Source organism: Neophocaena asiaeorientalis, unplaced genomic scaffold (genome assembly GCF_003031525.2).
Source record: "Neophocaena asiaeorientalis asiaeorientalis breed wild unplaced genomic scaffold, Neophocaena_asiaeorientalis_V1.1 scaffold113, whole genome shotgun sequence".
Taxonomy (NCBI): Eukaryota; Metazoa; Chordata; class Mammalia; order Artiodactyla; family Phocoenidae; genus Neophocaena; species Neophocaena asiaeorientalis.
This window is the reverse complement of record NW_020172316.1, coordinates 4,006,151-4,022,969: the sequence shown is the minus strand read 5'-3', so window position 1 is coordinate 4,022,969 and position 16,819 is coordinate 4,006,151. Positions and strand designations below refer to the sequence as shown.

The 16,819-nt window shown below is 36.2% G+C and overlaps 1 long non-coding RNA gene across 1 annotated transcript in view; it reads right to left on the bottom strand.

Moving 5' to 3' along the window:
• Positions 1-5,968: 5,968 nt before the first annotated feature.
• Positions 5,969-16,819, bottom strand: part of LOC112414146 (uncharacterized) — a 46,574-nt gene continuing 35,723 nt past the window's right edge. The window contains exon 3 of the long non-coding RNA XR_003006093.1: positions 5,969-6,023. This is a non-coding gene — a long non-coding RNA (uncharacterized LOC112414146). The remainder of the gene's footprint in view (positions 6,024-16,819) is intronic.

Below are 16,819 nucleotides of genomic sequence, written 5' to 3'. Positions count from 1 at the left end.
TTATTGTGCCTTTGATAATTTTCCCATACTCTTTTTTTTTTTTTTGCGGTACAAGGGCCTCTCACTGTTGTGGCCTCTCCCGTTGTGGAGCACAGGCTCCAGACGCGCAGGCTCAGCGGCCGTGGCTCACGGGCCCAGCCGCTCCGCGGCATGTGGGATCTTCCTGGACCGGGGCACGAACCCATGTCCCCTGCATCGGCAGGCGGACTCTCAACCACTGCGCCACCAGGGAAGCCCTCTCATACTCTTTTGATATGATATTTACCTAACTTGAAATCCAGAATAATGTATAAAGTAATACAGTGCTTTCTTACTGTTACCTACAAATGGTCTTTGTAATATTAGAAGATTGTCTAAACGGAGAAGATTATGCAAAATATTTCAGTAATTTTAATGGTCCTATTATTTATCTATACACAATCAGCACCAAACTTTATCTTGCTCCAATAAGCCGGAGGAGACATTCCTTTTTTTTGCTCTTATTTTTTTAAACAAGGATTTTAAACTTCTCAACTGCAGTGATATGATTTTTGAATCACTCTTATAAGTTCCTTTTTCCATGTTTGCTTTTAAGTATTTCTTTCTGGTTTTTTTTCATTCTTATCAATTTATTTGGCAGAGATTTAAAACAAAGTTTGACAAAACAAGGTATTTTTGAGGAAACTAAATTTCTATTAGGAGAGGAAAACAGAATAACCCCCATGGAGAGCAATCAGTCAATGTCACAAAAATTACAAATGTCACTCCAGCAATTGCTACCTGTTTATAAAACTAAAGGATTGAAAACAATTTAAATGTCCATCAATACAAAACTCGTTATTTAAATTATGAAGTATTTATATAATAAAATAGTATGCATCCCTATGAAGGAATGAAGAAACTCTATATGTGTAGTTGAAGAATCTTCAAGATATGCCGTTAAATGAAAAAAATCAAAGTGCAGAACAAGTATGTGGTGTACAACCATTTATACTAAAAATATAATTTAAATATGTGATTTTATATTCATAAAATACCTTTGATAGAACACACAAGAAACTGGTCATGGTGGTTGTCTCTGAGAAGGGGAACAGAATAGCTGATTGTTCCAGTTATCTATAGCCCAGAACTTAGCAGCACAAAACATCTATTTTATCACACTCACAGATTCTGTGGGTCAAGAATTTGGTTAGGGGGGCTTCCCTGGTGGCGCAGTGGTTGAGAGTCCGCCTGCCGATGCAGGGTACGCGGGTTTGTGCCCCGGTCCAGGAGGATCCCACGTGCCGCAGAGCAGCTGGGCCTGTGAGCCATGGCTGCTGGGCCTGCGCGTCCTGAGCCTGTGCTCCAAAGCGGGAGAGGCCACAGCAGTGAGAGGCCCGCATACCAACAACAACAACAACAAAAAGAATTTGGCTAGGGCACAGTGCAGGGGATGGGGGCAACTTATCTCTCTGGTCATTGATGTCTGGAGCTCCAGCTGTGAAGAACTGATTGGCAGCATGTGACTTGAATGGCCAGAGCCTGACACATCTGAAGACTCTTCACTCCCTGTCTGGCACCCAGGCTACTGACTCAGCTGGCACTGTTAACCAGGGTGCCTACAAGCAATCTCTCCAAGTGACTGGAGCTCCCTCACAGCATGGTGGCCTCAGAGTAATTAGACCTCCTATGTGGCAACTCAGGGCTCCAAGAGCAAGTGTTCCAACAAGCAAGGCACACGCTGCATGGCCTTTACAACTAGCCTCCAAAATCATATCCACTGTCCTCTATTGGTTGAAGCAGTCACAAACCATATTTGGTTTACCCATTCATCTCTGGGTGTGTTTATAAGTATTTCTAAAACCTGAGAATACTGTCTATCTTTTCTTCCTTCCTTTTGAGCAGTTATTCTCAATTTGGCAATGTCTGAAGATATTTTTTGGTTGCACAACAGAGGGGGTGTGGTACTCCCAACATCTAGTGGGTAGTAGAGGCCAGGGTTGCTGCTAAATGTCTCACAATGTACAGGGTACTCCCTAGAACAAAGAAGTATCAGATTCCAAACGTCAATAATGCTGAGACTGAGACTGGCTAAATACATGATTATGGGTTAGAGTTTTTGTTTTCAAAAATCTGAATTCTCATGTGCCTTCATTCCTTTTATTTATAATATTGGCCTACAGGATCACACCTAATTTTTAATTGAACCTTCTGGAATCTGCCTATATAAAGTCTAGGAATCATGATCTAACTGGATTGTCCAGTTTTCCCTTCCTTGATTATTACCATAATAAATAAGACAATGGTCACATTATCTTTAAACTCATGTCACGTCCATATTACTAAATAGTGCTTTGTCTGAATGACTTGTACAATATTTCCCTCATTGCTTCTACTTGTGAATAAAGAGAGACTCATTAAGGCAAGACAATAATATCATATGTTTAACTGTTGTGCTCCTGATTTCATGTCCAAAGTCACTCTTTAATAACCATTCATTCATTCTATAGATATTTATTGAGCACCTATCATGTTCCAGAAACTGTTTTAGTTAGGAATTCAGTAATGAATAAAATAAAAATCCCATTTTTGTTGTGATTACATTCTAGTGGAAATCAGAAGATCCAAAATCCCCCTTTCTTCAACCATTTTTGATCCTGGTCTATTATGTGTTCAAAACAAAATAACAGAATCTGATGCATTATAACTATATAAATAGCTCCAAAAGTTTGGTCATACTTTTTTTTTTTTTCCATGTAAACCCTCTGCTTCTTGGGGACTGCCAAGAACCTTTTCATTAATTTTTGAATTTCACTTTCTGGCAGATGTCTCTATTTTCAACTTGCTTGATGTATATTCTAGAGAAGACTGACTTTTGAAGTAAATTTTGAATGAAGGGAAATATAATGTTTGATGAGTTGAAATAATGTTAGTAAGAAAAGTCAATCTGGCATTTAGGAAAAAAAGGCATAAAAGTAAAGATGGAAAATTGTGAGTGGAAAGAGGCTAGTCAGGCCTGAAATTTATTTTATTTGCTATGCCAAGAAAAAAGGGAAAAGAAGAAAAAAAAAGGATAAAAGATAAAGAGCTATAATGTATCTTTCCAGTGTAACCATAACTCAGAGTAATTCATTTTCTTGGGTAGATATTTCTATACCTAGTGAATTCTTCAGAATTTCTTACCTATGTCATAGTTTATTCCTCAATAGCCACTGATGAAGTTATTGGTTTCTTCTTTGGATAAGGAATGAGAAGCATAAATGAAGCAAGGTATTATAATTTTAATATTCTGATCCAGATATTTCTTTTGATTTTACTTTGTAGTTTCTTTCCTTCCCGAATGCTTTTTTTTCTTAGTGTACGCAGAATTGTTTTCTTAGTATATATAGGAGTTAAAAGTTCTGCTAATATGTTAAAATGTGAAAAAAGGGATTTGATGCTCTAAAATTCTCAGACTTTGTAAAGTTATCAGTTTTAAGTAATCAGTTAGCTTATGAAATTTCTGTTTACCAAAAGCTATGATTCTCACCTTCTTCTGCTCTTCTATTTAAAAACAGAGATCATACCTAAGTAGGAGGTTATTAGTATAAAAAAATTCCAAAGAAACAATATAAATGTAGCTACAAAAAATGTTTAAAAATTATGTGAGTATATTTTCTGGAGTTTACTGAAAATGAGAGAAATTCTAATATTATGCCTTACAACTAGTTTTCTAGCAATAAATTTGAAAAAAATTAAAAAAAAATTTTGATCTTAAAAGTCTTAGTGGTACTGACAGATTACAACGAAATTACCTTTGTTGTGTGAGCGAAACAAAAAGACCTCTTTTCATCTTTGTCCAAGTCCAGGCTTTGCCATCTATAAGTGTGCTGAATGTGGGCAAGAACCTAGATTGTCTCAACCATAAACTCGGTAAAAACACTTATCTTGTAGTGTCATTATGGAAACTAAATGAGATATTACAGTTTAGTACTTGTCACAGAGAAACTATTTGGTAATATGATGTTCCCCTTTCTTTGCAACTCTTAGACTATCATAATTCAATTCATAGAAAAGATTCTAAAGGAACCTTAACAATCATCTAGTTTGTCACACGTCTGATGCTTGAATTGTTTATGTTTTCCTGGTCACTAACCTATGCTTTATTGTTCTAATAAAATAAGAGTTACCTCCTAAGACAACAGACACTTATAAATATTATGCTGAAACATAGAAAATTGTCACTTTTATAGGTCAAACAGTCTAATACTGGCAAATTTCTTATGTTCCAATCTAATACATATAATATAAAAGCAAATCTTATTTCCCAAAATATAATTTTATATGATAAAGTCTGACATAACTTGATAATGCTAGAATGTAAATATAGTTCTATTAGATGTTTTAAAAAAATTATAAAAAGACACTACTAGAAAAATAGTCCTTAAGAGCTTTATGCACGGATCGACAAACTAGTCTGTGGGCCAAATCCAGACTGTCTTGTGGTTTTGTACAGCCCACAGGGTAAGAATTGTTTTTACATTTTTAAACAGTTGAAAAAAAATTCAAAGAAGGATAATACTTTGTGACACATGAAAATTATATGAAATTCAAATTTCAGGGTCCATAAATAAAGTTTTCTTGGAATAACCCATGCTCACTCATTTACATGTTGTCTTAGGCTGCTATTCTGCAAAGACAGAGTTTAGTAGCTGCAACATAGATGTTATGGCTTGAAAAGCCTACAATATTTATTATCTGGCCCTTTACAGAAAAAGTTTGACTACCCCTGTCTTAGAGTCAAGCTGCCTACATTTGAATGCCATCGCCACCACTTCTTGGCTCTGTGATTTAGATAAGTTAATCTTTGTGAGTCTTGGTTTCCACATTTTAAAATAGGCATCCTAACAGTACTTATATCACAGGATAATTATGAGTACCTAATACATCATAAGTACTCTCTAAATGTTAGTATAATTATTAATATTCTTCCAGGGTGCTATTGTAAATGATTGGGGGGAAAACCTATAGAAGCTTGGAAGTGCAGGTGGGTGACAATTGTTGCATCACCATACCATGATATAACACCAGTTGTCAGCATTCTATGGACCTAATAGTAAAATGTAACCACTTGCTCATAGGAATGATTTTAATACTTACATCTCACTCATACCACATGGACCATTTCAAGTTAAAAATATTTAAGTTTCTAAATTTGCAAGTGCTAAGCTGCAAAGTAGGGGCTGTTTTCTCCCTGGGACAATGAACATCTGCTGAAACAATTTGTCCAACAGAGCTTTTGCCTCTGCCGGCCTTTTTTTTTTTTTTTTTAAAGAAATGGAAAAAGGATCATTGTTTAACTTAAATTCTTCTCATCTTCTAAACCAAGAAACAATTTCTCTCAGCACTAGATGTTTCTAGGATTTGGAAAAGTAAAGGGGCCTCAGCTTTTTATTTAGTTTTTCCTATTTTCAAGTAAGGGTAAGTAGAATTTTACTTAGAGCGCCATATTATTTTTTCCTTCTTATTTGAGTATTGTTTGAAAGACCACAGGCTTTTCTAGATGATTTAAGATTTCTGTAGTGAATTGAGCTCCACAGCACTTTCTAAGTCTGAGAGAGACTGGAGGGTGAGGTAGTGGTTATCACACAGCAGAAAAGGGGTCAAGCTTTAAATTAGAAAGGCTTTTAAGAAGCTCATATCTATTACTTTTTGTATGCAAAGTCAGAGTGGTCTGAAGGGAAGATGATCCAAAATCTTGAAAATAAATTAAATGCTCCCAAAGCTAAAATCCAATAGCATCCTAGAGATAATGGATGGTTAAGTAGAACTGCTGATAAACTTCAAGTCTAAGACTTATCAGTCAGGTTACCTCTCCAGCTTTTCTGCATTGGTTTCCCCAGGGAAAGCTGGAGAGAGGACACTTCAAGCACTCAGCTTTATAATGCATACTTAAGAAGGCAGTGAATAATAACCATTAGAGTTCTCTGGGTAAACCAGGTTGAATTAAAGGTGCTTCTTTTGTTACTTACTTTAAAGTAGAGCTTCTGGTCCTTGGGGATTACACCAAGAGCAATGAGTCATATCTGAAATGAGGAAGGGAAAGTGTTGTCAAATTTCATGTTGATTCATAAGAATAAGCATGAAAGGTTGTTCACAGTATTTCAGTGGGGGCAGGGAGACACAAGGGGAGACCAGAGAATCAAATACTTGAGCACTGAAGAGTTTCTATTTGCTATAAAAGATTGAAGAACCTTGCTGTTTTCAAATAGAGGACTTCATCATATATAAATTATTCCTGATTTTTTAAAATTTTATTTTATTCAAGTATAGTTGATTTACAATGTTGTGTTAATTTCCGCTATACAGCTAAGTGATTCAGTTTTATATATATATATATATATATATATATATACACACACACACACACACACACACACACACACATTCTTTTTCATATTCTTTTCCATTATGGTTTATCACAGGATATTGAATATAGTTTCCTATTCCTGATTTTTTATTGTTTTCTAATTATTGTTATTTATAAAATGGTCAAGTATGTAAAGAAAAAGAAAATGTTTTAGCTACCAAGTCAAAAATATTTTGCCACCTGCTATGTATTTTGCCAGCCAGTTAAAATCTTTAGCATTCTTTGGTACAAAGCCTTAAGATGATTGTGGGGTGGACGGAAATTTTCCTCTGTTAGAAACTTTTGGATGATAGTCAAACACTTCTGTAATTTCCTTCACCACTTTTAGCTCCTTTTGGCATCACTTATTTCAAGTATGCCTCTGGAATGTCAAGAAAATTGCCAGATATTATTTTGAATGTTGTATTTTAATACAATATCAGGCTAAAGTTGTTCCTAGAGACTTCAGAAATAAAGGTAGAGCGCTTCTTTCTTATCTTTTAGCAAAATGGAAAACTTTAATTAAGACCCCATGGAGCTTTTGGTCAGTCTCCTACCTGTGAAAGTAGATTAGAAAAGAATTTTTATCCTCTGGCAGTAACAGATTTACTTTGGGGGGATGAGGGGAGAAGGAATTGAGTTGAAGGAAAACCAGAAGCTAGACTTGTCACTTAAGTTATCAAATGGTCCAAATATTTGTTCCAAAGGCACTGACTTCATTGCAGTTGTTTTGTCCTGAATATTGGCATTTGAGCCCTCCTCAGTTAAACCTTTTAGAATAATGACTCTGGCAATACTTTGGAATAAACTTTCCATGGTTATTTCCTCAGTTGAGTAAGTCTACAACTAGAAATTCTATCATTTCTGGCTACTCTAACTCCCAATACAAGTATGTGAGGTTTGTTGTCCTGGCACCAATAGGGAAAGAATGGTAGAGCAGGGAGACACCTCATGGGATCATCTAATCCATACTAAAATCATTCAAAACAGATGGTTCTTTAGTCAAAAGTTTTCCAAGGAAATCGTTACACTGGCAATTGCAGTATGACTAGGCTTATAACAATAAAAGAGGCTTGCTTGCCTTTCTGATCAAGAATCATTGCAATATCAAACAAAGGGTAAATTCTTTCCTAAGAAGCTTATGAGTAATTCAGGTCTCTACAAGCATTCCAGGAACAAGATTCTTTTTGGTTACTAAGATTGTAAGTGTGATTTTGGCCCAAAGGCTTAAAACTAAAGCACATATGCTGTGTCTCACTTGTTCTATGGACCACTTCCCTTCTCATTTCTCTCGGGATTTTTTTTCTACCTCTGTTATCTTGAGAAACAATAAGTATTTTTAGCAGGCTCACCTGAATTAATCTCTTACAGGGCTAACGTATTTGAACTAACAACCACAAAAAATAATTTACGAGGAAAACTCTTCCCTGCTCTATATTTTCTAGCTCTTACCCCATTATTTTTAGCTTTGTGATCTTGGGCAAGTCATTTAAATTCTCTGGGTCTCAGTTTCCTCTTCTGTATAAAATAAGAACGTTAATCTAGATGACTGAAAGAGTCTCTTTTAGCTCCAACAGTCTATAACCCAATCTATCATAAAGCAAAATTGTGACCTTTATCACGAAGAAAGGACAGTGGGAGAGAAACGCGTGAGGAATTTTTTCTCATTTCTCTCACTCCTACAAATGCTGCAAATGGCTGAAGTTGGAGACTCAGAACTTTATTAGGTATGTTAATTGTCTGGGTAAAGTTTTGCACAAGGTTTTAGAAGCTGAAGGGGTGAGAGATTTTAAGCTACAAACTTTTATTTTTCCCATTTTTGACTAATTTCAAGACTTGAAACCTGTTGTATTTTAGAATACTGAATAACATATCATGTGTTAGTTTCTTGGGAAATAACAGCTAACTAAATTTAATAGTTCACATTAATATTGACATCTTCCTTCTAATTAATAAAATATAACTTTTCATTTTTCCCCCCAAGTTTTGTGATAAATGTGCTTACTCCTGCAAATGGCCAATATTTTCTAATACTCCTTTGCTGAAATCCTCCAAAAAAGTTCAAAATACTTATACTCCAGAGAGAAAATACTGCTAAAAATTTACTTTTAATGATTCCATTCCATACATGCAAATAGACTTTTAGAATCCAACTCTTTATCTATGGCACTGAGGGTCAGAGGGGCTCCTATTGCTCTTCTTGAGATTTCCTCAAATGGCAGAGAGAGCTAAAACTATGAGAAAATTACTGGAGAGCTCTAATAATAATAATAATATATCCAATTTTGGTTACACAATTTAATTAACATACTGGGGAAAGGAGCTAAAATAAAAGGACTAGTTATGTTTCATTTCCTGAATTGTTATTTCCAAAAACAGAAACATTTTGTCCACTTCCCATTTTGTGGAGCTATTGCAAAAATTTTCTGCCATCACAAATCTTAGAGACAGTGAATCTTACTTAAAAGTTGTGGACAGCCTACTGCCGAAGTGCCAAAGTAGACTTGGTTTCATGTGAAAGATCTAGGAGCATAACTGTTCTATTAGATGATGTTAGGAACCAGCCTTGGTGACAAGTTAAATCTTTCAAAGATTAAAAAATACTTCATTTTAACTGTCACCTGCTTAGTATGTCAGGCTGATTAAGGTTAGGTTAGCTCAGTGACACCACTGTTACCAAACACTGCAAATAACTGTGCATGGAGAGATAATAGCTGCAAGAAGAGCCGGTGACCAACTACAATGCTTATGTTTTTATTTTTCTATCACTGCTGAAAAAGTAAATAAATTTAATTTAAAAATTTCCACAGAATTTATAAAACCTGATTTATTCAAAGTTTAAAAATTGATCCATATTACAGAATCAAAATAATGTAAATAGTTTTATACCTTTTATTGGTAGAATATACAAACTCAGAGAACTAAGAACCTGTGACTTTCAACTTTAAAAAACCCTCATTTTCCAGTGTGTTTTCATGGTATATTCTATTAGATCTTCTTTGAAAATGAAAAGTACTCTACTACAGATTGCACTGATCTCAACAGGAGGAGAAAACAATCTATTTTTCATTAGAGTTCCTGATGGAAACAACAGAGAGAGCCAGTAATTTGTTAAGTGCAATAATGTCTCCATGAAAATCATGAATGACGGACTTTCCTGGTGGAACAGTGGTTAAGAATCTGCCTGCCAATGCAGGGGACACAGGTTCAAGCCCTGGTCCAGGAAGATCCCACATGCTGCAGAGCAACTAAGCCTGTGTGCCACAACTACTGAGCCTGCACTCTAGAGCCCACAAGCCACAACTACTGAGCCCACGTGCCACATCTACTGAAGCCCACACGCCTAGAGCCCGTGCTCTGCAAAGAGAAGCCACCGCGATGAGAAGCCTGCGCACCGCAATAAAGAGTATCCCCTGCTCGCAGCAACTAGAGAAGACCCGTGCACAGCAACGAAGACCCAACGCAGCCAAAGAAAAAAAAAAAAGAAAAGAAAATCATGAATGAAGGACATGATTTTTAAAAGATTAACTTGTGAGGATAATTCCCAGGTACATAATTTTTTTTCTAAACTGCCTTGCTTCAAGGAGGCCTCTCCAGAGAATAATTGAAACAATAAGAAAATAAACTTTAAAACATTATATAAGACATTCAATATATTTTTCTTCAAAATACATTTCACTGACTTAGTAGATATTCCAGGTAAGAAGGCACTAGTTTTATACTGGAATTTAGACATTTTCATTGGTTCAGAAGTATTCATTAAGAAAAACCTATATCTCGCTGAAGTACTGAGTCATAAGATTAAAAACTGTCCAATATTATTTTCTACTCCAGACAATATTATCTTTTGTGTTCCAACACTCAGCTCTTCCACCTAATTGGTACGTCTCATATGTTATATAGATAACAGCTCTTTTAATACTCCGAACCATTAGTTGTGTGTCCAAGATAACCTACATTCACAAATAGATAAGTACTTTCATTTTTGCATAGAAATGAAGAATGAGGAAATTTAGAAGTTAGATTTCTAAAAAGATAATTTAAAAGGTTCTCATTTAGCTATTTATCCATGTATCAGCAGCCTGGTGGCCCTAGTCACCCCCTTTGCTCAGTTGTCTACAATAGCTAACTGGAAATGGTCCCGCTTTTGCCCCTTCTCTGGGTCTCACATATAGTGTGAAACATAATTTTCTTTTTTTTTGTTTTGCTGCCTCCCCTGCTTCCCACCCTACTTCCCATTAGATGTGGCAAAGGTCAGGGGGTTCATCCTCCCCACTTTACTCTTTATTTTCAGTTCCTACTAATGCTGAATTATCTCTTTCACATCCTTCCTCCTATGGCTATCCTCTTTTTGCATAAACACAAATGTAAAACATGTGTTTTCATTTATTTCCCTGAAACACAATCACACCAGGCAGTTGGGTTAAAGCTTTGGGTGGATATCTTGGGATACGAGGGTATTATATCACAGCACAGCATGGCAAATAATGTGAACATCAGACATCTCCGTTCACTGCCAGTACTTGCCACTAACCAGCACCTTTTCTCAGGACCTAGCTCCTAATGTCTTGCAGCCATCTTCCCTACCTCCTATTATCCTCCATTGCTTTTCCTGGTTTTGGAACACTTGATTCATCCATCTCTGGCTAAAGCAAAACATTCTTCTTACTTTATTATGCCGGCGATGTTTTCTTTGTCCAATTTTTAGCTCATTTTAGACAAGCTCCAAATTTAGAATCAAAGATGGCTCACCAAAATGCTTTTGCTAAATAAGACATTTTTCTCCATGAGGAATTCCTTTTTTTAAAAAATACATTTATTTATTTATTTTATTTTATTCGTTGCAGTGCACGGGCTTCTCATTGCGGTGGCTTCTCGTTGCAGGTCACGGGCTTTAGGCATGCAGGCTTCAGTAGTTGTGGCATGCGGGCTCAGCAGTTGTGGCTCAACGGGCTCTACAGAGCAGGCTCAGTAGTTGTGGAGAACGGGCTTAGTTGCTCCAGGGCATATGGAATATTCCCGGACCAGGGATTGAACCTGTGTCCCCTGCATTGGCAGGCGGATTCTTAACCACTGCGCAACCAGGGAACCCTCCATGAGGAATTGTGTTACCTGCCTTTGAGCTGCCCAACCACCCCCCCACACACAAGTTTTGTAGCACACTCTACATTTTAAAGGCCATTCAGCCAGCAAGGTATTAAGTTTTTGAAGGGCCCTGGGAAGAAACCTAGGATTCATTCCCATGTTCTTCCTATTCCCTCCTGACCATAACCAAATCCCAAGCCCTGTTGATTCTGCTGGAAACCTCTCTCTTACTTCTACTGCTACCCTTATCCAACACAGCATTGTCTTTTCACCAGTATTAGTTCAACAGCCTCCTAACCCATTGCTGGGAGGAGAAACTTATCTTCTACCAACTTAAGTCCAAGTGGTTGGGAGCCTACAAATTAATTGATGACAGATAGATTAACAGGAGAAAAGTTAATTTTCACATACAAGTGAGAGGACCCCGTATGAAGTGGCTCCCCAAACAGCTAGGAGTAAGGGTTTATATACAAGCTTAATGAAGGGGGGGGTGGATGAGTTTAGGAATTCAAAGGATGGAAGGTTCTGATGAGGCTTGTGCATACAATTTTCTGGAATGTCCCAATGCCTAAGGCCAGTCACCTTCCTGACTAGAGACTTCCCCAGAGACTGGGTCTGGGGCAGCTGACTCTCATAAAGCCCTGCTTTAGTCAGATAAGGGAAGTCCTGATAAGATTACTTTCTGCAGATGTTTTCATTTTGAAGTAATCCGCATACCATTTTGGTGGGTTGATGATCCCTACACTATCTCCCTACATCCAGTCTTGTTTCCACACCTGTTCACATTGCAGCCAGATGCTATTTCTAAAACACCTGATCATGACACTCCCTTTCTTAAAAATACTTCAGTGGCTTTTCACTGCCAAGGATTATGATTTATAATCCTAGATTTACCACTTACCTATTAAAGCTTAAAGAACCAAAGAGTAAAATTGTATAAATCTAGCCTATATGGCCAAAGTTGATTTACATGGCAGGAAAGGTAAGGCAAGGTGGGTAAACTATGATATACCAAAACATTAGTATTTAGTGCCATGACACATTTTGCATCTATGTTTCTCAGATTTTACTTCTGAAATTCCTACTTGGGGCAGTGTGCCAGGTACCAAATCTTTTTCTCTTCCCTTCAATTTTGATTAACATTTCATTCCTTTAGGGCCTTACTGAAATGCCTGGCTAAGTTAATTCATAAGCTTATTCTTATTAGTGTTAATAAGTTAATGTACTATGCATTTCCACATAGTGTTTCTATTTTAATAAGGTCATTCATGACTAATACCACGGGATGACCTATAAAAGGCATTTCAGACCCTGAAGCAACAAGCTAAGGAGAAAATCTGAGCAAATGGGCTTTGAATACCTCTTAAACCCAAGGTTCTTGCTCTGCTTATGAATAGAACTGGCCCTGAAGGGAAGAATTCTATTGCCTTTGTATAATCTGCACCCCTCAGGAAAGGGGTTCATGCTACTCTATTATGTAGCACAACCTCGGTGTACCAAATGGGATATTTTGCTATCCAGCTGTGATTCCTACATACTTGAATTGTCCATATGTATTTTTTAAATAGATTTATTTAGATATAATTTACATGCCACAAAATTCACCCTTATTTAAAGTGTACAGTTGAGTAATTTTTAGTATATTCTGAGCTGTGCGACCAACACCATTATCTAATTTTCAAACATTCTCATCATCCCCAAAAGAAACGCTGTACATATCAGCAGTCATTCCCTATTCCCACCCCCATTACCTCAACCTAGCACTAGGTAACCATCTATTTTCTGGCTCTACAGATTTGTCTATTCTGGACTTTCTGTACAAATTGAATCATACATTACATGACCTTTTGTGAATGGCATCCTTCACCTAGCATAATGTTTTCAATATTCCTCCATGTTGTAGCATGTATCAGTACTTCATTCCTTTCTGTTGCCAAATAATATTCCATTATATGGATGTGCCACCATTGTTTATCCATTCATCAGTTGATGGACATTTGGGTTGTTTCCACTTTTTGTCTATTGCGAATAATGCTGCTATGAACATTAGTGTACACATTTTCGTGTGGATATATGTTTTCAATTCTCTTGCTTGTATACCTTGCTGTAGAATTGTTGGTCATACGGTAATTCTATGTTTAACATTTTGAGAAACTGCCAAACTATTTCCAAAGTGGCTACAGCAGTTTATATTCCCATCAGCAAGTATGAGCATTCCAATTTCTCTGCATCTTTGCTAATCCTTGTTATTGCCATCTGGTGGATATGAAGTAGTATCTCATTATGGTTTTGATTTGCCTTTCCCTAAGGACTACTGATGTTGATCATCTTTTCATGAGCTTATTGGCCATTTGTATATCTTCCCTAGAGAAATGTATATTCACATACTTTGACCATTTTTTATTGTGTTATTTGTTTTTTTATTATTGAGTTTTAAGAGTTATTTATATATTCTAGATATAAATTGTTTGTCAGATATATGATTTACTAATATTTTCTCCCATTCTGTGGGTTGTCTCTTCACTTTTTTGTCAGCTTCTTTTGAAGCACAAATTGTTTTAATTTTGAGGAGGTCTAATTTGTCTATTTTTTCTTTTGTTGCTTACTCTTTTGGAATCATATCCAAGAAAATATTGCTTAAGCTAAGGTTACAAAGGTTTGCTTTTATGTTTTTTTTCTAAGAGTTTTATAATTTTAGCTTTTAACTTTAGGTCTAGGATCCATTTTTGATTAATGTTTGTATATGGTATGAAGTGGGTGTCTAACTTCATTCTTTTTCATGTAGGTATCCAGTTATCTCAGCACCATTTGTTGAAATTCCATATACTTTTAAACCATATACTAGGAAGCTGTTGAGTTAACAGTTCTGTTAGTCATCTATTACTGAGTAACCTAGTAAGCAAATTCAACTCTGAGAGACTTCAGCTATCAGTATTTGGTTCTGTAGATTTGTATATACTATTTATCTCTTCTTGCTTTTGAGTATTTTGTAAGTTTTGTTCTGTTGAATATTTCATGTATTTGGATGCATTTCTCTTCCCTAAAGTAAATATATAATTTACTATATTTAAATAGTGATTTACCATATTTAATAGTGGGAACTGCTACATGTAATTAATCTTGACCTATAAAGAGCTAGCAATTCATCCATTTATTTCCTCAAGAAAAGTTTTTTGAGTACCTATGTGTCATGGATATAATGCTGGGAATATAGTAATAAACAAAACATATTCCTTGTCTTCAAAGAACATATTCTAGAGAGAAGAAGCAAACAAACAAACAGAAACCAAAAAAAAAAAATATGTGAGGTATGGATGTTGATACATGTTAAGAATAACAGCCAGAGGAAGAGGGTAAAGAGTGATGCAAAAGTGTTGCTAGTTTGTATAGAGTAGTCAGTGATCTCTTTGATGAAGGCAACATTTAGTCAGAAACTGGAAGGCTGCATCAAACTATCTATGGCCCATATCCTAAGGACGAGTGTTCCATGCAGCAGTAAGAGCAAGTGCAGCGACCTGAGATGGGACATGCTTGGCTCAGCTCAAATTTTCTCCCTCCCTCTGTAACTCTAATGCCAACAGCATAATTTCTGTACACATCCCAATTTCACCATAGTTTCTCTTCTAAAAACATTTTGCCATAATTGATTATATATTGTACCATACCTAAGAAGATTCAGTTTGGATGTTTCAAAGTTAGATAAATTTAAACAAAACAACAAAAAAACCCCAAACCTTTTCCTGCATTACATTTTGCACCCTTGCTGAAGCACGATTTCTGATGTTGCAACTTCAGTCCAATTCAGCAAACTTAACTGAACGCCTACAGTGATATTTCCCAAATTGTAATCTGTGGACCATATTTGTGATTCAGAACTTTCACTACGACTTGAAAATGGTTTGAATAATTAAAATTAGGCCTCAGTAATTTATGACTATGCCTGTATGCTTGTTTTCTGACAATATGGAATGTAGTGAATGCCACCAGGGTGACTTAATTCCAAGGAGCTGTATGTTGAGGAATCTTATGACTTATGCATAGCCTACCTTGAGCGTCATCAGCTATGACACACCGGGTGTGTATCATGGGGTCAATTCGTCACTTATGCCACATATGGCTATAGTACTTTAATGACTCACTGGAGTTACTGTTAGGAAATCAGATGTTGTTGCCTGTACACCACTGAATATCAATGACCAAAGAGAAGATAATTTGCCATGAAAATTTCAATGCATTTTACAGACAGTACTTTTCTTAAAAAGTCATCACTTTTTGACAGTAATACCCTGAAAATCAATGCCCCACCTTTCTCTGTTCCTCCTTACCTTTATTCATGATCTCTGTTTCAGATTACTTTAGGCAGTTGGTATATCTTAAGTGGCCTGGATATGTGAAAGCAAGGTGCTTTGATATTTTCAATATTTAAACTCAGAATATTGCAGAATGCCCTAAATTAAAATGCAATTATGAAATGCCCTTTTGCCTTTTCACCAAATATATTCAATTCCTACCCACTGACTAAGGTAAAATAATCCTTTCTGCCCCTTAACTCACATTAAAACTCTTTCCCCTTGCCTAGCGTTTCTTTTTGTTTGTTTTGTTTTTTTAGGTTTTTTTCCAACTGGCAAATAACATGTACATTTTATTTTTAAAGAAAAACATGGCCTAATATAAAATAAAATTGGAATCAAGCAGTCTTTTTTTTTTAAACATCTTTATTGGAGTATAATTGCTTTACAATGGTGTGTTAGTTTCTGCTGTATAACAAAGTGAATCAGCTATACATATACATATATCCCCATATCTCCTCCCTCTTGCATCTCCCTCCCTCCCACCCTCCCTATCCCACCCCTCTAGGTGGTCACAAAGCACTGAGCTGCTCTCCCTGTTCTACGTGGCTGCTTACCACTACTTAGCTGTCCAGTTTTCCCAGCACCACTTATTGAAGATTGCCTAGCATTTCTTATGCGGTATTTTCCACACTGTGTTATACATACATCCCTTGACTACCATCAGCTAGGAGCATACCCTAGGGCTGTAGAGGGTTCTCAGTAAATGTTTACAAATGTATTATTATTATGGCCTGGAAGTATTAGGGAGATAAATATCAGAATGATCCCATGGGGTTCAACATTGTTTCTATTTTGGTTTCTTAGTTTTGTTTCTTTAATTTGAAAAGCTTTGATTAAAAAAAAAAAAAAAGGAGAGAAAGAGTGGGAAGAAAAGTTTAAAGTATGTCATTCCTTTAGAGATATTTTTTTTCATTAGTTTTACCTGCCCAGTGGTTAGATATAGAATTCAAGTTAAAAAACAAAATGAAACAAATGTTTTGAGTCCTAATGGCTAGTTCCTTTGAATGTGGCTGGAATGATGGTCTTTAAAGGGTGT